This window comes from Dipodomys ordii, unplaced genomic scaffold (assembly GCF_000151885.1).
Source record: "Dipodomys ordii isolate 6190 unplaced genomic scaffold, Dord_2.0 Scaffold37, whole genome shotgun sequence".
Taxonomy (NCBI): domain Eukaryota; kingdom Metazoa; phylum Chordata; class Mammalia; order Rodentia; family Heteromyidae; genus Dipodomys; species Dipodomys ordii.
The window spans coordinates 11269480-11292712 of NW_012267253.1; positions in this window are offsets into that span (position 1 = coordinate 11269480).

Genomic DNA, 23233 nt, shown 5'->3' on the forward strand with positions numbered 1-23233 from the left:
GACCCTGCCGCCGCCGCCGCAGCGGCTGCTGGTGATCGCTAAGATGTGTCTTTTTTGCCTTGGCTTCCCTCTCTTGTCTAACTCTCTGTCCTGTGATGGCACACTTGGTGTGCTTCTCTGGCTTAGGACTGTTCACTGGAACTCTAAAACTGCTTTCTATGTGAGAGCTTGTTCAGATTCCAGCTTCTCCTCCGCCATCTTCCCAGTCTCCCCATCCCAATCTAACTTTTAAGAGAAGCTCCATCTAAACAGTTAACAGGTTAACTGCTTAAACTTTCTTTCTTTTCTTTTCTTTTCTTTTTTTTTTGGTGGTGGGGCTTGAACTCTGGGCCTGGGCACTGTCCCTCAGCTCTTTAGCTCAAGACAAGCATTCTACCACTTAAGCTGCAGTACCACTTCTGGTTTTCTGGTGGTTTACTGGAAATAAGGGTCTCACAGACTTTCTTGCCCAGGCTGGCTTTGAACCACGATCCTCAGCCTCCAGGGTTGCTAGGATTACAGGCATGAGCCACTGGTACCCTGCTGCTTAAACTTGCTTTAGATTTACAGAATCCACAGCATTTGATGATCTTTGTAATAGCCCTCTTTTTTTAAATTCTGTGATTCAACAAGTACAAACCATGTAAATTGCTCTCAGGTTTAACTTGCAGAAAAGGAATTGGTTTGTCTAGAGTAATACAAGAAGTAGTCTCACTGGGCTCACTGGGTTGACATCCTTTGCGGTTCCTGAAGTAAAACACAGCTCTCCTTTCCTTGTTTCAAAATAGATAAGTTGTTTGTTCGGAAACAAATAGGAGTGACCAAGATCTGGGGAAAAAAAAAAAGGTAATATCTTCTACTGTGGAAGGCATCATGCGCACTTTTTACAGAAACAGAAGAAAGTCATAAATCAGTTCATTTATGAAAGGCACTGGTGGGTGCATCAGATAGGCAGGATACAAAAGGGCATGCAAATAAAGGTATTCTTTAGGTTTCAGGTGTTATTACTTTAGCTTTAGGATTATTGGAAGGCAGAGGTCGGCTAAATCTAAGAAAATATTCTAATATTTTACCCGATGTAACAATATTGTTAGGTTAGACATGGAGGTCTGTGGCAAACATCCATTTGAATGTCAATGCAGCTCAAGATAATTTTTTAAGTAAGTTTTTATTTTGAAAATACTGTACAGAGGGGTTACAATTACATGAGCAAGGTAATGAGTACATGTCTTATCAAGCATTGTTGTCTCCTCCTTTGTTTTTCTCCACACCTAAATTGTAAAGTTCGTTTTTCGACATAGCATCTTGTACATCTCATTGTTGCAATGGGTCCACCTGTATCCCAATTTGCTTTTTCTCTTCCCCTCCCCAAATTATTCCAACATCAAATACAGTGAAAACAGGTGTTATGGCGTGGGGGGGCGGAGGGACATAGGAAGCAACAAAAAATCATGTGGTACCTTATAAATATGTGAGAAACAATAGCAAGCAAGAAAAAAAACCCACTTGTGTCCTTATCTCAGGGTTCATTTCGCTTAACATCATCTTATCTGACCTTTTTCTGCTTGTCTCAGATTTTGGTTCCTAATAGACTGCATTCTACTTCTCCACAATTACAAGATGCTGAACACTGTGCCTGAGTTTTTTTGTTTTGTTTTGGTTTCGTTTTTGTTTTTTTCTCAAGGCTATTGTTATACCACTTGAGCCACAGCTGGACTCCCAGCTGTTTTGCAGTTCAATTGGAGATAAGAGTCTGCACATACTAGTTGACTTTGAACTGTCTAGCTGCAGATTTCTGAATTTGAGGAGCTGGGATTACATCTGTGAGCTCCCATTGCCAAAATAGTATTCTAATCATCTAAACAGTCAGCTAGGCAGATACAGCTTCTTCAGAGAGCTACTATTTATATGATGTTCTAGAGTAAAATAAAGAGAGACAAATAGACTGGTTGATGTAGACAAGATTTAACATGTGTCTTTCTTTTTAGCTCCTCCTTCCCTTCCCTATCCAAGCCCTTTGCTTAATGAGATTCCCAAGACAGAATCAGAATTTTGAGGAGACTGAACCCAATTCCTTCCTAACAAATCTTGTCTCCTGAGTATTGGCCTAAGAACAAGGACAGTCTGGATCTTAATGTAACATGTGGCTTGCCTTCATAGAGGGCATCTCTCCAATGAGGATCTTTCATGAGCTACTGTAGGGAAAAGTCAGAATTCTTCCTTGTTTTAAACTCTATTGCTGGGGTAAATGACAAGTCAAATTTCAAGGTGTCATATATTGAGATAGTGTGACCTGAGACCCATCAAATCAATACATGGCTTCAATTCTGTTAAATATTGATGAGCTTTCTTCCTTTTTTTCAGCATGTCACATGGACAGACACATAAATAGAGAAGTAAATAGAAATAGAAATAAAATTGAAAGGTTATATAGCTATAGAGATAAACATATAGCTGACAGGTAGGTGACAGATAATTTCAATTGGTCAACAGGTATTCTAGCAGGAATAAATATTAGAAAATTGGATATGGAATAGAAGAACCAGGTATGCTACTCTAAAATGTGCCTTCTTGATATTTGAATAATTATCAGTAAAAAAAAAACATCTAGACTATGCAGAAAACCTTGGAAACAGAAAACAAAATTTTTTTTTGTTGGTCATGGGGTTTGAACTTTGGACTTGGGTGCCAGCTCTTCAGCTCAAGGCGAGTGCTCTACCACTTGAGCCAAAGCACCACTTCCAGTTTTCGGGTGGTTTACTGGAGATAAGAGTCTCACAGACTTTCCTGCCCAGGCTGGCTTTGAACCGTGATCCTCAGATCTCAGCCTCCTGAGTAGCTAGGATTACAGGCGTGAGCCACGAGCACCTGGCCACAATCTTCTTCAGCAATATTTTTCTAAATACCATCCTTTACCTGGTCATCTTCTTATAACTTGTCTTACTTGCCTCAAATCTTCAAATCCATTTTCCTTAGCTTTTTGTTATTTCATTATTTATGCTTTTCTTTTTTGTGGTAATAGAGATTTAAATCAGGACCAGGGTTTTAATCTATATTGACTCTCCCGTTTTTTACTTGCCACAATGCCCAACTTTTTTACTTTTTTACTGGTTGACATGGAGTCTCACTAGATTTTTTTCTGGACTATCTTCTAACAGTGATCCTCCTGCTCTCTGCCTCCAGTGTAGCTGGGATTATAGGTATAAATCATAGTACCAATTCTCTAGTTTGAAATATTATGACATTTTTAAGATTATAAATACAGTTTGAGTTGTTGTTCTTTGAGAACTCCTGTGTATTACATATGCAAGGCACAGACGAATAATTTTCTGTTTTCTCTGGTTAATCTGTCTTTGTCTAGTCTCACTTTCATGGTTGCTACAGGAGAACTTACAAAAGATAGGGGAAGCAATTTTTTTCTTTCCTATAGTGTATCTATGCTTAAATATGCTATTTTCCAAAATTAGGCTATGCTTTCTTTTTTTCCTTTATTTATTTATTTATTTTTTGGTTGGTTGTGGGGCTTGAACTCTGGGCCTAGGTGCTGTCCCTGAGCTCTTCAGCTCAAGGCAAGTGCTCTACCACTTGAGCCACAGCGCCACTTCTGGTTTACTGAGTGGTTTATTGGAGATAAGAGTTTCATTGCCTTTCCTGCCCCAGCTGGCTTTGAATTATGATCCTTGGATTTTAGCTTCCAGAGTAGCTAGGATTATAGGCGTGAAGGCTATAAGAATGTAATCTTAATTTTATTTTGTTGGACGATTTAAACATGAACTGTGTGACAAGTGGATGATTTTAGTCTAGAAATAAAATCATAGATCCCCTTTGCTTTCACTCTTGCTATGTGCCAGATTTGGGAAGTTTATTACATAAGCTTTGAGGAGAGTGGTGGTAAAATATCTCAACTTGAAAGCTTTCTGTGGGGCACACATCTTCCATGAAAACCTATAAATATCTGATGCTCATAACAATGTATATTTTTAGTCATCAGTTGACAATTGTAGCTGAAATCACATTTACACAAGTACAAAGGTTTTGTTTCCAGAATAGTTTCATGATAATGCTAAAATTATTGTGCAGGAACACCTTTTTATTTGTATACCTATAGTAGTTAAAATAGCCATCTGAGATAAGAAAGATTGTCAGATTTTTAAAGTCATGAATAGGCTTTTAATTGTCAAATAAAAGGCTTTCTAAATTAAATGTCAAATCTGGAACAAAGTTAACATGAGTGAGCCACAAATTCTTACATTTGCTCCATCTCTAGATTCCATTGAAATGGATAAAAAAGATACTTTCAACAAGACAGTACAAAATAAAAGGCAGTAAATTAGAGAGAAATAGTTTAGAAAATTAAAAAGGAAATAGAGGAGGAGAGATAGGTGATTCATTTGAAAATAGTAACATCCAATTCAGAACCCATGTCTAATGAGAATCAGTTAGGAGATTGTAGGTTGATCTTTAATGTTCTTAATGAGTGTTAGGATTGAAGTTACTGGTACAATCAATTTGGGGTTGAGGTGCCTCACTTTAAAGAGGAATTAAGTTTAAACCTGGTGACTTGTTTGATCCAAACTACTTTGGACTAGCACTGAAAACCTCAATATCCAGAAAATGGACCTTTAGGGAGAGGACTGGAGAGTTTTGATTTTGAAAAAAAACTCAATAAAGGAAACAAAAATCAGGGAAAATATTTCTAACTAACATAATTCAATTATATCTTTCATGCTTTTATAACAAAGATAGCAAGTCATCAAAAAGACCATAAACCAGGACCTGGGATGACTTGTAATACTTTGTTAATAAGGTATATTGATTGACATTGCCAGGCATTTGAAGTAAGGATGCCAGTTAATAAGAAATAATACGGCAACTACTTTGTACTAAATATTTTGTATTTATAGGTAATATAAAGCAATACTAAGTTATAATTAAAATCAACCAAATAGTGAAAAAGAACCTCTTCCCCCCACCAAAAAAGAGAAAGAAATTCAATGCCAAATGCCGAAGAAATGTCACAGAAAGCCACATGTAGTATTTTCCATAAACTAGTTTATACAAAAATAAACAAAACAAGACAAAATGATATGGAAATTATCACTCAATGAGTCATACATAAATAGCTTTTGGAAAGAAGTAGTTTTAGCCTTGATGCAGCAACAGCAAAATAATAGGTTTGCAAAATAAAGCCAAAGGACTAGTTCCGAGAACAGATGATGGTTAGCCTTAACACAACCACCATGTTGTAACTAGAGGCAAAGGAATTCGAAGTCTGTTCTCCAACCTTTATAGATTTTTCTCTGAGGCTCATTTATGTTAGGCTTCACTTGCCTACCTAATTTTCCAAGCTCACTTCTCTGTTTTTAACCAGACACTAAGTCTTATTTGCAACGTCTAAAATCTATACTCTGAATCAAAGTGTTCTTTTCCATTTCCAGTGATGATTTTTAACTGATACTTCAAACTCTTTCTCTTGCCCAAGAACACTGCAAGAGTCCTGTTATTGTGTGTCTGTCTCATGCAGGTCTTTATGTCACTTCTAAGGTTTTTCTTAATTTTTCCAAAAACTTAATTATATTATGACAATTCAAATATTTTCTTGCTTATTTATGAAAAATAAATAAATAAAACCAGGCTAAATTATTTAACCTGGTTGACAAAGATCTTGTTTTCCTGGTGTAACACATTCTCAGCTTCATTTCCAGTGGCTCACAAGCATTCAAACTCTAGTTTCACTAAAATGCTCTGTATTTCACACATAATTCTGACTGTGCATCCATCTGTTGCTTTCTTTAGATTTTTGGTATACTTTCCGTGGGTTGCTATTTTCTCTGCCTTTTTGACACCCCATTTACTTTTAAGACATGGCAAAAGTATTATATATGCTGTGAAATGGTAAGTACTAAGATATTAGCATTTCTGAAACCATTTTTGTTTCAACCTCCATGGCATAAATGGCATAAATGTTTTGGGTAATAATTTGCAAACATCTCCCCAGCTTTTCTATTAACGTTAAAATAGAAGCCGCATTTAACTTAGGAAAGTAATATTGTTGTTGTTGTTGTTGTTGTTGTTGTTAGAATTTTAAATTTCGGGTAAGTTGATTAATATGGCTTTGTTTTCCTACAAAAAATGAAATTTGTGAGGGATTGTAAAAGGAGAATACTCAGAAACTGAAAATTCATTTAAACTTCACTCATTTATATGTGTCAAAATTACTAGGTCAAGGTCATTGTATTTTGTTTCTTCAATCCACTAGGAACTTTTTTTTGCTTTAAGATGTATGAAACAAGGAAAAAAGGAGGCATGCAGGCAGGTAAACATACAACCCAATATTATTATAAGGTTTTTGGCATACCTCTCTTTCAGGGTCAAATTATGCATAAAGAACTGTATAGTTACTGAGATTTTTATATGCATCTGCCTAAATAACAACAAGGCTTACTGTTAAGAAGCCTGTTTGACACAATTCTCTGGAGAAACAGAACCAGCAGCTCATGTGAGTTTATGTGTCGAGGCAGATTTATAAGCAGAATCATGAGAACAATTATGGAGGCTGGGAAGTTGCCTGTTATAACTTCCTGCAAAAGATGGAGCACCAGGATAGCTTGTGGTGTCTGTATTCAAAGGGCTGAGAAGGAGAGTTGATGATGTAATTTGTACCCACCTAGATCAAACCTGAGAACTGAAGTATATCTCGGAGTCCAAACACTAGAGAACCAAGAGTTCTAAGCTCCAAGGACAGAGTGCCATCCCAGCTCTAAAAGAGATAGTGAACTCATTTCTTTACTATTTTCAACATCTTAGCACTTAATCTTCTGTATATGATCTTATTTTTAATCATTTGAAAGACAATTCCTTAAAAGATTTTTGGGTGAAATTTATTGATAATAGTTTTTAGCTCAAACCACTTTATTTTCTATCACTTTTGATAGTTTTGATGCATTCATCATTCTGACAAAGAAGCTATTTTTCGTCAGAATTAAAGTTTAATGTGCTTTCATTTTGCTTCCAACCTTGCTACTAAGTTTTCTGAAAATATCATTTATATTTTCTAGCATATTTTTTTCTCTCTGGATAATTCTAAAATCTTCTTTCTTTGGTCTTTAGTGTTCTGCAGTTTCTTTGACGGTAACCATTCTCAGTTTTTAACTTGTTTTTCACATTTCCAAAAAAGTCTTTATCTCTGTGTCATTCTTCCTAACTCTACAGATTTTATACTTACACAGAAAATGTATCTCTAGTTGTTGTTAGTGTGGTAACTGATTCAATTTTCATGTTAAAATTTCCAACATTAAAATTATATTTGATCTATTTAAACTGTTACTCATTTCCTATAGTTTCTTCTTACTTGCTCATTTTCTAGTCACAATTTATACTTCTTTAACAATTAAAAAAATCTTTAAAATATGTTGTAAGTATACAATATCGTGTTAAAATTTGTATTTGTTGACCCACTTTTACTCACTGTACTTCTTCCTTGGTAGGCTTGATTTGTGACTTTAAACTTTTATTTATTTGATTTGCATATAATCCTTTTTTAGGAAACATTTTCTCATAGGAAAGATTTATTAGTATTATCCACACAAAAATCATCCTATTTAATCAGGATTTCTTTGTCCTTATTTGCAAATAGTATGCTTTATACAAAGCTTCCAGGTTAAATTAAACTGTCTTGTGTGTCAAGTTGTAGTGCTGTTCACTAATATAGTCAATATTTTCTATGTTCATCACCATCACCATTAATTGTTCTTTTGTCTTACCTTGAAACTATTTTTGGGGGGGAGAGCATTTTGTGTACCAATGGAGACATGTTCAAGGAAGTACAGGTAACATTTAAAATCTAGTTGTCTTTCAATTAAAAGGCACTGGAGAATGTTTAATCAACCATTCAATTTAAACAAGAATCCAAAAACTGTTTTTAGTATTCTTCTGTATGTCCTCAATAACATTTTAATAAACAAGACATTTTTGATTAGTTAATTCTTATTATTATGAAATAATGCTTTAATTATGCCATCTCAATTAATAAAAAATACCGTATTTATACACAATCACTTTAGTACAGGAATTACAAAAATAATTCAAACTTATTACCTACTGTTCTTAAATTTTACATATATATATATAGTAACTAGTAACATTAGTTATTTTTAATAAATATTCATAGCTGAGAATAATAGCAAGAAAGAAAATTCAGTTTTTCTAACTATTTGAACTCTCAAAATTAATAGAACGTATTGGAAGAAATAAAGGTTTGGTGCTGAGTACCAGTGACACATGCCTGTAATCCTAGCTATTCAAGAAGCTGAGATCTAAGGTTCTCAGTTCAAAGCCAGACTGGGCAGGAAAGTCCATGGGACTCTTACCTCTAACCACCAGAAAATCAGAAGTGACGTTGTGGCTTAAAGTGGGAGAGCACTCACTGTAAGTTGAAGAGTTCAGAGACAGCACTCAGGCCCAGAGTTCAAATTCAAGGCTGCCAAAAAATAAGGAAATAAAGGTTTGTATTGAAAAATATTGCTTAGGTATCTTCTTAAATTTGTTCTACAAGTCTACATAAATAGATTTTTTTCTTTTAAAATAAACGTCGATACATAAATGAAAAGTTAAGAACTTTCTAGATTAAATTTGTAGTTACTTTGTTAAGATGTTGGAAACTTTATCTGATATATAATTATAATTCATTTGTGCTGGAACTTAAAAATACATATCTGTGTGTATACATATTCAAATTTTATACTATATTCTTTAATTTTTAAGACTACTAGAGTCTTTAAAGGAGCAATTGAGTTTACATGAGTAAACAATCTGATCAAAAATATAGCTAAGAAAGTAAAGAGGGCATGAAGGATGAAGAGAAGGGCACTGTATACTCCTCAGGAAATGGTATTACTTACAGTTTGGTCACAGTTATTGTTGTCCACATCTAAACCATCACAGAATTTGTAAAAAGAAATGATACAGCTAACTTGCAAGAGTAGGAAAGATTAATTGATGTTAATAGAGAAATGCTTACTATAGGCTATAATTGTTTATCCCTTTTCAAAGTTAACCCTCCCTTATTATATCAAATTGTCTGGTATGTACAAAAGTAAGGTCCTTCCTTTATCATTTTCAAAAGGCTAGAGTGTCTGAATGAATGAGTTCATTTGCAGGCATCTAAAATATAAACAAATAAAAGACTAGGTCTTAATTTCATGTTTAAATCCATCTGATTACAATATAAACCTTATAACAGCAACAATACTTTTAAGAAGTATGTTATATAAACAGATTTCATATATAGAAATACTATCCCTCATTTCTCTAAATATTTAGAGAAACTGAAATTTATAAGCTTATGTATACTTCATTCTGAAGGAAGTTAGGTCAAGTGATTTGAGCATCCGGTGATGCTGATGATAATGACAATGATGATGAAAATAGGAGGATAATGAAAGCATTAATTCACTATTGCAGCAACAACATCAATGACATTCTCAGAGCAATTTTCAATATACATTGCAATGAGTTATAATGACTCAACTCAGAATTTATAAAGAATTAGGATAGAGCTTTGGAAGCCAAAAATATCAGACTCTTTAGAAAACAATGTTAAAATCGATACTATTTACTTAACAAAGGTTCTAACAACACAAACAAATACCAAGCGTTTACAAATGCTTTCATATCAAAGATAATATTCTTAGTTTTCCTGTAACAACTTCTAGATAATTATCTCCAATTCCTCTACAATAATATATATTTCTTTCCTCAAATAAACTGACTTTATTGGAAAATAAAGTCTAGGATAAATGTTAGCTATTTTTAAATTTTTGCTTCTCTGATGAAAAGGTATTTTCCAGGAGTAGCATAGAAAAGAAAAGTTGGCAGTAAATCTTACTGACATCTTGGCACTTTGGAGATAGCGCGCGCGCGCACACACACACACACACACACACACACACAAACACACACACAGGAAATATAACTTCATATTTGTCAATCTAGTATTTTTGCTATCTAAAAATCTCTTCTTCAGATATATCATTAACAGAGTACTTGACATTTGCAAATTATTTTAGTTATTTTGGTTGCTTACTGGAAAAATGAATGCACAGAATTACTAGTTTGGTATAATTACTGAAAACTCTCAAGAATATAATGATATTGTGGTAAAAATTTCACTTCAGAGTTTAAATTTTTTTTAAAAAATCTTTACAATACATCCCATGATGATCTACTCAATGTACCTCCATGTATGTGTTTATTTTCTTGGTTATTTAAGTTATATCCTACTACAGAACATTAACTCACAGAAAGGAAGAAATTTTACACTACATTATGAACAAAATTCAGCTTTCAATTAGTCATACTGTTTAGTCCAAATAAAAATTATGCATATTGCTCTTAGGATAAAGAGAAAATATAGAAACACCCTTTTCAAAACTCTATAACCTTCAAATAGGGGTTGGATGGTTTCTCAAGTAGAACTGTGAAAGAAATAAAGTTTTGCTTAAAAACAAGGATGACACTGAAATAGATATCTTGAATGTAACTGGGAAAAATGAGAATGCCTGCTCATTTTCGAAGTCTATCCAAGGAAAAAACTACCACCTGGTCCAATATGAGACTGGCTTTGAGAAGTGTCCTAGATTCTCCAAATATCAGGGCTGAAATAGACAACAGTATTGAGCACAAGATGTTTTTCACTTTCCAATGCCCATACATCCAGGAGCATCTCTCCCTCCAGTCTCCATTAGAAACAGGCCCAAAGTGAATTGATGAGCACCTGTACTGTGGAGAGTCAAGTTACCTCTCAGTGAAGAGAATTCTCTGTCTGCTTTAACAGTACGTGGTTCATTCCCAGCAGAATGTATTTCCCAGGTAAATGATGACACCAGGCTTTCTGCCAGAACCACAGGCTTTAGACTTGTTGCAATGTACCATAGGCACATTTATGAAATAGGAAATTAACATTTAAAAAAGATGACTTTCTACAACTACAAGTATTACTCTCATCATCATCATCATCATCATCATCATCACCATCATCATTGTTATTTTGTGTGTGTATGTGTGTCAGTCCTGGGGCATGAACTTAAGGCCTGGGCAATGTCCTGAGTTGCTTTTGCTCAAGATTAGTGTTCTACTTCTTGAGCCATAGCTCCATTATAGGCTTTTGGGTGGTCAATTGCAGAAAAAATTTCATGGTCTTTCCTGTCTTGGTTGGCTTCAAATCATGATCCTGAGATCTCAACCTCTTAATAGCTAAGATTATAGATGTGAGCCACCATACCTGACCCCGCTATTTTTCTTTTGGTCTTTCTGAATCTGAATAGCCAGTAGTAAGTCTAGAGTAAGATATGTGTAGGAACTCTCTACCACTCTAAATTAATTAAAATACAGCAAATAGCCCTGAGCAAAGAGTTCAGGGACAGAGCCAAGCCCCATGATCAACCGAAAATAAAAAAGAATATTGCAAGAATATTGGGGTAAAAGGAGTCAATTTCTATGGAAAATATAATATGCACCAAAATCTGTGGTTCTAAAAAAATAAATCAAAGAAAATTTCACTGGAAGATCATTATGGCATATTTTATTTGTGTTGTAATCCTAATGAGATGTTTGTGTTCCATTGCAGGTGAAAAGTGTAGGAGCTCATTTAAAATAATTTACTTAAGACTTACAGACAACTGATATGGCAGAAGCCATGGCTCAAATGTCAGATCACCTTCTGTAAGCTACAGACCATTGTGGGATTGCATGTACTAATAGTAAGGATATATGCAGAATATTCCAGTGATTTCTCCCCTAAACAGGAACCTAACCATAACCCTAACCCTAACACTTGCACCACATGGTCATTAAATAAAAAAATCAATGGTAGTTATTGACAATGCAATTGCTTAAGCAAAAATTAGATAAGAATTTACACCTTTAATTAATTAAAAAGACATGGCTTGCAGAAAAAATGTTCCAGAAATTCAAATTTTGTATCTATAATGAAAATGCTAATGAGATAGTCACATGACATGTTCTCTGAGAAATTATAAATTCTGATTTCTCATCATCGTTATCAAAGAAATTTCAAACAGAAGGCAGTATAATGCATTGCTTTGTATAGTCTTATTTTTTACCATGTCTTCTTATATACATGTGTAGGTATCACTTGTCTCCAGTTGTTCATAGAACCTTGAAAACTGCAGGCTGTATTTTCATTTTGAGTCTGCCTTTTCTCTATTGCTTTCTGTTTTCAAATATACAACACACACACACACACAAACACACACACACACACACACATATATGTATTTATACTAAAACGTATGTTCTTGCCACAAGTATCTTTCATTCTTGTGTAACTTGTGTTCTACAATGGATTGTAATACTTAATCATATTTGACTGTCACAGTATTAGTTTATGCCATCAGATATTGTCTTGGTTTTATTATTATTCGCTATATTAGCATTATTCAATATATATTAATACTTTTTAAATGTTCTTTATAGATGTTATAGAAACATAAAATTTTTATGTATTTTTGGTAAATTTATGAAAGAGAGAGGAAAAGAAAAATAAGAAATAAGAGAATAAATACCTGGGAAAACAAATGTTGGATCAGGAAGCCATTACAAATACTGGAACCATTCAGCAGTAAGATAAATTTTGTTTTTTAGTAATAAAACGAAGTCTGGGAACTGCCTCATGCCTGTAATACTAGCTACTCAGGGGCCTGGGATCTGTAGATTTGAGTTCAGTGACAGTACAGATAGAAAGTCTGTGGGAATCTTATCTCCAGATAACTACCAAAAAAACTGGAAGTGGAGCTCTAGCTCAAGAGTTAGAACACTAGCCTTGAGCACAAAAGTGTAGGAACAGCACCCAGGCCCTGAGTTTCAGCCCCAGCACTAGTACAAAATAAATTAATTAAATAAATACTCCTTTCACCCCTCTCTTGCTTTCAATCTCTGCTTTTTTCCCCTCTCCCTCTTTCTGTTACATTCTCTTCCCCGCCTCCCCTTCCTACTTTCTCTCTCCCTCTCTGTTTCTAATGCATAAATGCACCCACAAGACCGAATACAAATCTTTCCATAATAACAAATCAATATAGACTTAAATTGGTGATGTGTTAGTATAATTTGTTGCTACTAGTTTTATGTGTGCTCATGACTTCTGAGCTGCTTCTCTGAGACATAAAAGGCACATCAAATAGTATGAGAAAGACAGATTTTGGAAAGCATTAGGACAGGGCCTTAGCTATGAAGCATGAGAAGTCTGATAAAACGTACACCCTGAGGCCCCGACCCAATTAAACACATTTAAGGAAATGGGTATTTCAGATTAGTTTCACAGAGATGCTGTCAGTTCTTGTCAAGTAGTTAATCAAATTCAACTGAATCACATCACTGTAGACAAATATCACATCTACTTCTCCTGGCCTGACAGACTAAAGGGACTGTGTTGATGCATTAAAATCTTCTTGAATAAATGCTTTTATTTATCTTCACTCTGCAATTCCTGACCTTGTCAACAGGCAAAGTAATTTTATTAGGATGAAGAATGAATCGTGTTTTATAGCAGATGTCTTCTTCAACCTTAGGGATGCTTTTTCTTGAGGCATACAAAGACTTCCCCAAGAATATGTGCATGTGAACCATGCTCCATATGTTCTACTTTCCAATCTCTCTCCATCTCCCTCTTCCTCCGACTCCCCCCTCTCTCTGCCTTTCCCTTTTTCCCTCCCTCCCTCCCTCTGTCTGTCTGTCTGTCTGTCTGTCTCTGTCTCTTTCTCTCCCTCTTTTCCTCTCTCCCTCTTTCCCTCTCTCTCCCTCTCTCCCTCTTTCCCTCTCTCTCTCTCTCTCTCTCCCTCTCTCTCCCTCTCTCTCCATTTCTCTCCATCTCTCTCCTTTTCCCTCTCTCAAACTGGTTGATTGTGGACTCAGATCTGTGAAAAGTTCTGAAACTTCTTTTTGGTCCCCAATTTGCTCTGCCATTTTTCATGCAATTTACTTTTATTTTTGTGTCTGAGGCTGGAACTCAAATTCACCACCTGAAGCTTTGTGAATGGACCTACTGTAATGTAAAAATGCATTAATTTTACCTGGGTAAATCATTACTCAAGGACTAGAAACTACAGGATTTATAGCAGGAGCACACAATCTAGGGAGCATATAGACTTGCAAATTACTATTGAAGTAGAAAAACATGCTAGGCTACTATAGCTCATTTGTGTCATGTAGTTATTCAGGAAGCTGAGAACAGAAGACTAAGATTCAACATCAGGCAGAAAAAGTCCTGGAGACTCCGTCTCCAATTAACTGGCAAAATGCTAGAATGAAATGGCTTAAGTGTGAGCTCCAGCTCTAGCCAAATAAAGCACAAGGAGAGAGTACAGGTCCTGATTTTAAGTGCTGGCACTGCCAGAAAAATACCCCACAAAGAAAAATTTTACACAAAACTACTGTGGAATCATAATTAGCTCAGAAAAGAAATCATAGTCCTCATCTAATGTCAACTGCCCACAGCCACACACAGGGTTGGTAGAAGAGTTGATACCTATGCTTTGGATTTCTGACACCAATTTCTTCTTTACATTGCACCAAGCATCCTTCTATAAAGTGTATTATTCAGCTAAAATTTATAGAATAAACATGAAATTAAAGCATATGTAAAAACTAAAGAGCTCTAATAAAGAAGCATAGAACTTATTTTGTGATCATAAGTAAGGATATTTAACACTATGAAAGACATTTAGTAATAATGGAAGTTATTTTATTACAAGTCTTACTAATTAGCTTTGTGACATCAGGCGTCTGATATATGTAGTTGTCTTTCAAAAAGGAGGTACATATGACAGTTGTGAAATAGAATCACCTTGATGGCAAGAAAATTACCTACCTCTTCAGTTCTACCTTTGTAAATTCTTTGGATTTTTGAGAATTGTTTATTGGGATAATATTAGCTTTAGATGGCATTTTTATTTTATGACTTCTTGACAAGATTGCTAAGTTTCTACAGCCTGTGTCAAATTACTGCTTTGTTGATTTACTTTGCTGATGTTTGAAGCTCAAGCATTTCCCAATCTCAACAGACACAATTTTATAAAAGCCTTTTAAAGTGTCTTCATTAATAAGAATATGTCATAAACTATTTACTTACTTTGGAAAACAGGCTCTGAATATTCTTACAAAGAGTTCACATACATTACTGAATCTAAACTGCATCTATGCAGCTACCAGTATAATTTAGTGTTTAAGAAGAAAAGATTTGAAGTCAGATTTTACTTGAATATTGACTCAACTCTTGGTTACTCTGAGAGATAAAGAGAAGATTCAGAAAGGATATATAGAGAAAAGTCAAGCCTGCAAAAGTTCTGGAATCACAGACACATGACATTACTAAGTCATCAACAATAGAATTAGGAAGACTAGAAAGGAACGCAAATAATTTTAATTATCATAAATATACAGCTAAGAGAGAAAAAGATATCTATGTTCCCTCAAAAGAAAAGAAATATCACTTTGCATTGGTGTTCAAATATTCCTAAAGAATATGCTGTACCAGGAGAAAGAGAAAGAATATGGAGAAAGAAAACAAGTGTGAAACAATACCAGAAAATAATGAAGTAAGCCCTCAATAAAAAAAATCATAAATAAATTTTACCTTAACCTGAGTGAGAAACAGTCCAAGATTATATGATGAATAAGGTATTAGAGAAATGTCTCTAATGAAACCATGAAGTTAGTATATATGTGAAATATTTTAATACACTCTAAGATTTTGTACTTGTTAAAGGAAACATATAGAGAATAATAAAATTTTAATAAAAGATTATTTTTATCTCCAAAAAGGCAAAATGAAATACAAGAAGGGAAATATAATTAAAATAATCTGTCATTCAATTGCAGTTGTAATTACATGTCAAAGTTTTAAAAGTTCTGATTAATGTTATAACTCCAAGTATAATATGATAATATTTTAAGAATAGCACAATAAGAAGGTATTTGTGTGTAATGTTTTGAGGCATGGCAAAGTAAATTCTAACTCTAATAATAGTACTTAGAACTTAAATGTGATAAACATCATTATTTTAAAAAAATTATGGAATATCCCCAGAACATAAAACTTAAAAAGAAGATACCTCCAGCATATGAAATTATTTTCATTTTTAAATGATGACAGGTCTATTGATTTTTTATGTCTTAAACAAATGAATTTTTAAAATTCTACATACATGCATATATGTAATATATACACTAATAAATGTAAGCGAACATTATTCATGGTAATAAGTAAAAACAGTTATGAATTCTCTCAGAATTTTCTGAAAAGAGTTCTGGATAAACTATTTGTATATTAATAAGGTTTGAGGAGTATATCCAAATGAAGTTCTGTAGGTAAGCCATGCCTTACCTGATAAAAATAGTTAAAACTCTGTGACCTCATTGAAACTTTGTATCTCAGAGTTGCATAATTAAAGTAGACATGTGCATTGAGGTAGCTCAATGAACCCAACAAAGGCTTTCTCCGAATAAAAATCCTAATTATTTTTTCTTCTGACATTTATTATTTCTTAGAATTTTCTACTGTGAAAGTTTTTGCCATTAACTATATTTCTTCCCTCATGCTCCAGGAAAATAACTTTCTTCCACCAATATTCCACAGTAGATAAGAGCAGTAGGCTTTAACTGCGGCACATATGTTTGAAGACGAAACATTGAATTCTAAGTGTTTTATGTAGACCTGAAGCATGCTGTTTGCTAGAAATTGAGAGTCTGGTAAGTGAGCCTTTCAACATTTCAGAGCTAACTTCCTTTTGCCTAAAACAAAATGGAGTTTTACTACAACACATTGTTCATTGCAAAGTAAAATTTTTGTCTACCTATTTCAGACTGCCTCCAGCAGAGGAACTAACAAAGCTATTGAATTTTCAAAGTAATATGGTATCCTAGCAGTGATTTTTTGGCAGCCTTTTCCATGAGGTTATTTTCCAGAGTATATATTTGTATTTCTGTCTGGAAAAGAAAGGGAAATAGAATGTAAGCAACAATGTGTAGTGAAGTGTTTAGGACACACAGAGAAGAAATAGCATAATGGATGTTACACTAACTTTGCATAAAGTTAGTGCAAAGAAGAGATTAATTTCTCCTTTATGAGCTACGAGTTCTAATTTTTAACCAGTGTCTGGTAGTATCATCATTGAATATGATAAAAGAAATGAAAAAATTTTTTGACAAATATGTAATTGATTACCAAAGGTTATTTAACTCTTTATCAAAGCTCTGGAATTTAGACAATATGAATTATTGCCATTATTCAATATCTTCACATTTTATTTTTACTGTTTTAAATTTTCATTAAGAGCTGGGCGTTTGTGGCTCATGCCTGTAATCCTAGCTACTCAGGGGGCTGAGATCTGAGGATCATGGTTCTAGGCCAGCCCAGGCAGGAAAGCCCATGAAACTTCCATCTTCAATGAACCATCAGAAAACGGGAAGTGGCGCTATGGCTCAAATGGTAGAATGCTAGCCTTGAGCAGAAGAGCTGAAGGACAGCTCCGAGGCCCAGAGTTCAAGCCCCACGACTGACAAAACAATAAATAAATAAAAGTTATTATTAAGTAGATGTCCAAGGAAAATGTCATTTAACAAAGTGGTATATGAATAAAATGCATCGTGATTTGTGTCACCCTTTAACAATCTCATCTCCCTTCAACCCACTCTTTTCCTTACATTTCCTAATTTTCTGGTATATATAATGACATCTAGACTGCATTCTCCCTTCCTTCCTCTATTATTGTCTAGCCCTCTTCTTTTGGACTCGCTCCCTCTCCTCTCCCCCAACACACACCTTGCAAGTACTTATTTTGTTGGGTTTTGACTTAGTCTTTCTAAAAAAGTTGTACTATTTGAGCTCTCCATAGGATCTATTATAATTCAATTAATTCATTTGGAACTGCTTGCATACCACCCACCGTGTTTACTTATAGATCTGTAGGCACATCTTATCTGCCACTAATGAAACAAAAATATATAATGCCTCATAAATGCGCATGTCCTGTTTTTGCAGGAGCCATGCTAATCTCTGTACCATTCCAATTTCAGTATATGTGCACTGTTCTCACATTTTAGTTATACTCTCTACCAGAGTCATATTTGTGATAGATATCTTTTAATGAAACAAATTTCTGTCTGCCTTTTTAACACAACTACTTTTGTATAAGCTGAGATGAAAATTTGCATAGACAGAAATCTATAATATTCCCCTACCCTATCCTAATAAAAGATGCAGGACAAGATAAAAAAAATCTCTTAGTAAGCCAAAGCACTCGGGAAAATAAAATCAAGTTTCCTTTTACTGCACAAATGAAGTAGAGGAAAGAAAGCAGGGTCATCCTGCTGGATTCAGAGATGGCTTTAATGGTCTTGTCTTTATATTTTTTCAGGTCTTTGTGGATATATGTTAAGGGATAGAAATGAAAGTGACAAAGGACTCAACAAGCACAACTAGTTTTATCCTCAGTTCAAAGAATGGGAGCCTCTTGAAGCTTTGTGGTTTGTTTTTTTTTTTTACTCATTTCCAGGACACTGAAGAAACAATAGAATTATAAACTACTGATTCTGAATATAAATTTCCAGAAATTTGTTCTACTCGTTGCTTTTTTAATTTGAGAAATAATATTAGTGCCTTTATCTATAATGATATTCAATTTAATACAAGCAAATTTGCCTATTTTAAACACAGAAAAATGCCTGATAAAAATAAAGAAGTCAAACAAACAGTGGCCTTGCAATGTTGGAGCAAAAATGTTTGCAAAGGAAATCCTCACCATAAATGACAAAGAAGAAGTTGAGTGGTAATTCATACCTGTTATCCCAACTACTCCAGAAGTGGAGATTGAAAATTGGTTTAGCGTCAGTCTAGGCAAAATGTTATTTCAGCTAAGCAGGAAGTACAAGTAAGAGGATCACAGGCCAAGACCCCACATCCAAACTGCAACCCAAATATCACCACAAAAAAAAAGTAAATTGAGGGCTGGGAAGGTGGCTCAGTGGTAGAGCACTTGCCTTGCATGCTTGAGGCCCTGGGTTCGATTCCTCAGCTCCACATAAGCAAAAAATAAAAAAAGCCACAAGTGGCACTGTGGCTCAAGTGGTAGAGCGCTAGCTTTGAGCTGAAGAGCTGAAGGACAGTGCCCAGGCCCAGAGTTCAGTCCCCATGACTGGACCCCCCCTCCCCCCCAAAAAGTAAATTGAGGTGTTCCATAGGAGGAAAAGATAGCTTCTCTCAGGGTAAATATATTAGGGCATATGCTCAGAAGGGATCTGGGACTATAACCCTCACCTAAAACAAACAGCTGTGAAAAGCTCCACACACTAGCTTCATGATCTGCTATAAACTTACCAAGTTTTCCTGACAAGAGTAAAAACAACTCTGCCTTTAGATCCTAGTACACGGATGATGCTGTGAATGGGACTAAATATCTGTACCTAAGTTTTGAAGCAGCTGAGCTGAAACTCAGTCTAAAACTGATCTGACTCCAGTTGATTCTCTGGCCAAGAAAGTACAAACTTATCCTCTACAGAAATATAGAAAAGATGACTAAACAGAAGCTCTTACTCCGAAATTTTTTTTCAAATCCACTTTGTGTTCATTGATTCATTCTGCTCCATAAAATATTTGAAGGCATGCAAACTCTGAGCCTAAAATGTATTAAATATAATGGCAAAAACCTGTAAAAAGACTTAATTAGCCAAACGAAAATAAAACTAGCAGGAAGTTATGGTGAGCAAGGAAAAGCATAAAAGTTATGGAAGAATTTAAGTAACTATTACACATTAAATATTAAATAAAATTCTAATATGAGAGACCATATATGTTAGAAATAAAATATTGATATATAATAACAAAAAATGAGAATATACAAATGGTCTTGGGGAAAACGCCAAGGTTCTCTTAGCTGACATCAGGGAATGGGCAGAAGAAATGACTGCATTTGCTAATTTATAGTAAAATATACTTTTAATAGGAATCATTTATGGATGTTGCTCCAGACAAGTCTTACTCACCAGTGGCCTAATGACGGAAATATGTTTTCAGCTTAGCTCTCTACCATGACCTATGCTATGTGGAACATATATCCTACAAGATCTGTTGCAAGAAAAAGAGACTTGCTGTCTCCTTAAATCCTTCACAGGGAAAGGAAGCTAATCATTTCTTCTCATTTTCTGTGAGCTACTGGCCTCAAATAACTACAATCTAAACTGGGATGTACATAAAAGATCTTGTGTGAGTCAGATACATATAAATATTACTGATGAACAGAAATAGAATGTTTAGTATTCAAACAAACAAAGATAAATTGAACTGGTGAAACTAAGGTTTAACTAAGAAGTTTAACCTGGCAAGAAGTCATAGCAGTCAAGGGAAATCATCTTAAATAGAAGTTGCAAAATGAGACTATATAACCAAATCTGAACAAATCAGAGATTCCAATACATTTAAATATATTAAATTTTCTCATCAATAAGGAATCTAATTCAAAATATTGATCTGTTTTTTCTTGCTAAGGGACATACCTAAAATATAATAATACAATGGTTGAAAATAAGTTAATAAAATATAATCAAATAAAATTAAAGTTACTGTAATATTATTTATATTAGAATATTAGAAAACAAAAGGGGCTTAGGGGTAAAGTAATCACTTAGCAGATGCAACTTCCATAGATTCAATCACCAGTATCACACACATTGTTTGTATATACAGATGTGTGTGTGTGTGTATATAATAGAAACAATAAAGTAAAAATCATATTTATCTTACTAATAAGATAATACTCCACAAATAAATATCAAGACTTTACATGAAACTAGCAAAATAGCATTTAGATTTGTGAATTAAAATTAAAATGCTGATAGGTTCACACAGGGATTTCTGATCTTTTCTGTAGTCCAAAATCAAACAATGGCTTCTTTCTAAGGATGATTCCTGCCTACAGCACTTCGGGGATTCTCTTAGGAGATGACATGAGATCCTTTACAAGTCAGGGCTAGGGTGAGGATTTAAGCAGGTTGTGAGTCTGTAAAGGCTGTTTACCTTCCCAGCAGCGAGAATTGTCAGTATCTGCCCTGACAGTGTTTGCCTAGACTTACTCTCATTCCTGAAAATGGAAGACCTCTTCTCCTTGAGTAGTAGATGCCTGGGTACTATGTTTCTCATAGTTCCAGGTCATTAAATCTTACACAGTTCTGAACCCTCCTTTACTGATTTCTAGTGTTTCCCATCATTCACTTCAAAATACAGAATTAGCTCATTTGATTCTTTATGGAGGAGGAAATGTGGTTTGAATGTGTGTCTCTGTCCATCCTGGGTCCTATGAGAGGTTGATGAAAGTCATAAAAAATAACACCTGAACTTTTATATTATAAAAGAGGGGAGTACTTGCTGTGGTTTGCATCTTTGTCTTCTCTCAAACCCATGTTAAAATATATTTGACATTAAAAAAGTACTAAGAAGTAGAACCTTTAAGGCATGATTAGTTCATGAAGACTCTGTGCATATATAAGGGTAATGCTGTTATCCTGGGAAGAGATTCAGTTCTGAAAGACTGACTCCCAAAAAATGAAGTTCTGAAGGGCTGAGTTCTAATAAAATTCACAGCTTGATCCCCTTCTCCCTCTATCTTGCTATTTTCGAAAAGATGCATAGATATATAGGTATTTGGACAGACAGAGAGGCAGACAGACAGATAGATAGACAAACAGACAGATGGATAAATGATAAACACATAGATACATAGATAGATAGATCATAGACAGACAGACAGATAGAAATATTGTATTTTTTGTGTTAAATTTGTGTGGAATTAGAAAAGGACACTGAATAGGTAAAACAATCTGGAAGGGGGAAATGCTGAATGCATTGCATTTTCTAATTTCAAATATGTTGCAAAGCTTTAATAATACAAATAATATAAAACTGGCATAAAAGCAGAAAAAATTCAATGGGATAGAATACAGAACCTGGAAATAAATCTGTTTTATATTTGCAACATGTGTCATTAAACTGTCCAGTCTCTCATATAGATAGGTGTTTTGGCATCATGAATATTTTTACAAGAGTAATTCTTTTTTCATCTACTCTTATGGTACCTACTAGACAAAACTGGTACTGAGGGCTGGAAATGCGGCTCAGTGGTAGAGTGCTTGCCTAGCATGCATGAAGCCCTGGGTTCAATACCTCAGTACCACAAAAACAGAAAAAGCCAGAGGTGGTGCTATGGCTTAAGTGGTAGAGTGCTAACCTTGAGCAAAAGAAGCTCAGGAACAGTACCCAGGCCCTGAGTTCAAGCCTTAGAAGTGGCAAACAAACAAACAAAAACTAGTACTGAAAGAAGTAATTTTGAACAGGGTAACATTGATCAAGATGAGGTGTGTTCATCAATTAATATATAGAATTGAAACCTCTTTGTATAACTTTAAGGATATTTACAAAAAATTAAAGAAATAGGGGCTGGGAAGGTGGCTCAGTGGTAGAACGCTTGCCTTGCATGTGTGAGGCCCTGGGTTTGATTCCTCAGCACCACATAAGCAAAAAGAAAAAAGCCGGAAGTGGTGCCGTGGCTCAAGTGGTAGAGTGCTAGCCTTGAGCTGAAGAACTTAGGGACAGTGCCCAGGCCCAGAGTTCAGGCCTCACTACTGGACCCCCCCAAAATAAATTAAAGAAATTATTGTGAACCTAGTGCTTTGAAAATGCTAGATTGTCTTTGTAATATGGATGAATAGAGATATTTTCAACATAACTAAAACTTAAGATTTAAGAGGCAACTGGCCACTAAGGAAAAACAAAAAGGAAGCACACTACAAGACATTTAGACAGAGGAAAGATATTGTAAACAGAAATTCAGTCATGTAAACACTCACGTTCACAGGGGCACAAATGGGGTGATACAGCATAAAGGTTTAGAGATTTTAATGTATATGGAATTTTGAAATATATTACAACATAAATACTAAAAATAAATAGTAAAATATGGAGAGGTGACCAAAACAAAAACCAAAAGCAAAAACAATTCCAATAACCAACTGATGAAAACCAAGACAAAGAATGGCATTTGAGAGCAAATGGAAAGAGGAAATAGAGCAAGTTGGACTTAATCATATAGCAAATGAAATAGGTGTAACTGTAACAAATAATGTGAAAGACAAAAGTTAGTGAACTTGGTAACTGAAAAAAAAATTAAAAAGAACAATGCTGCCAGTTAGA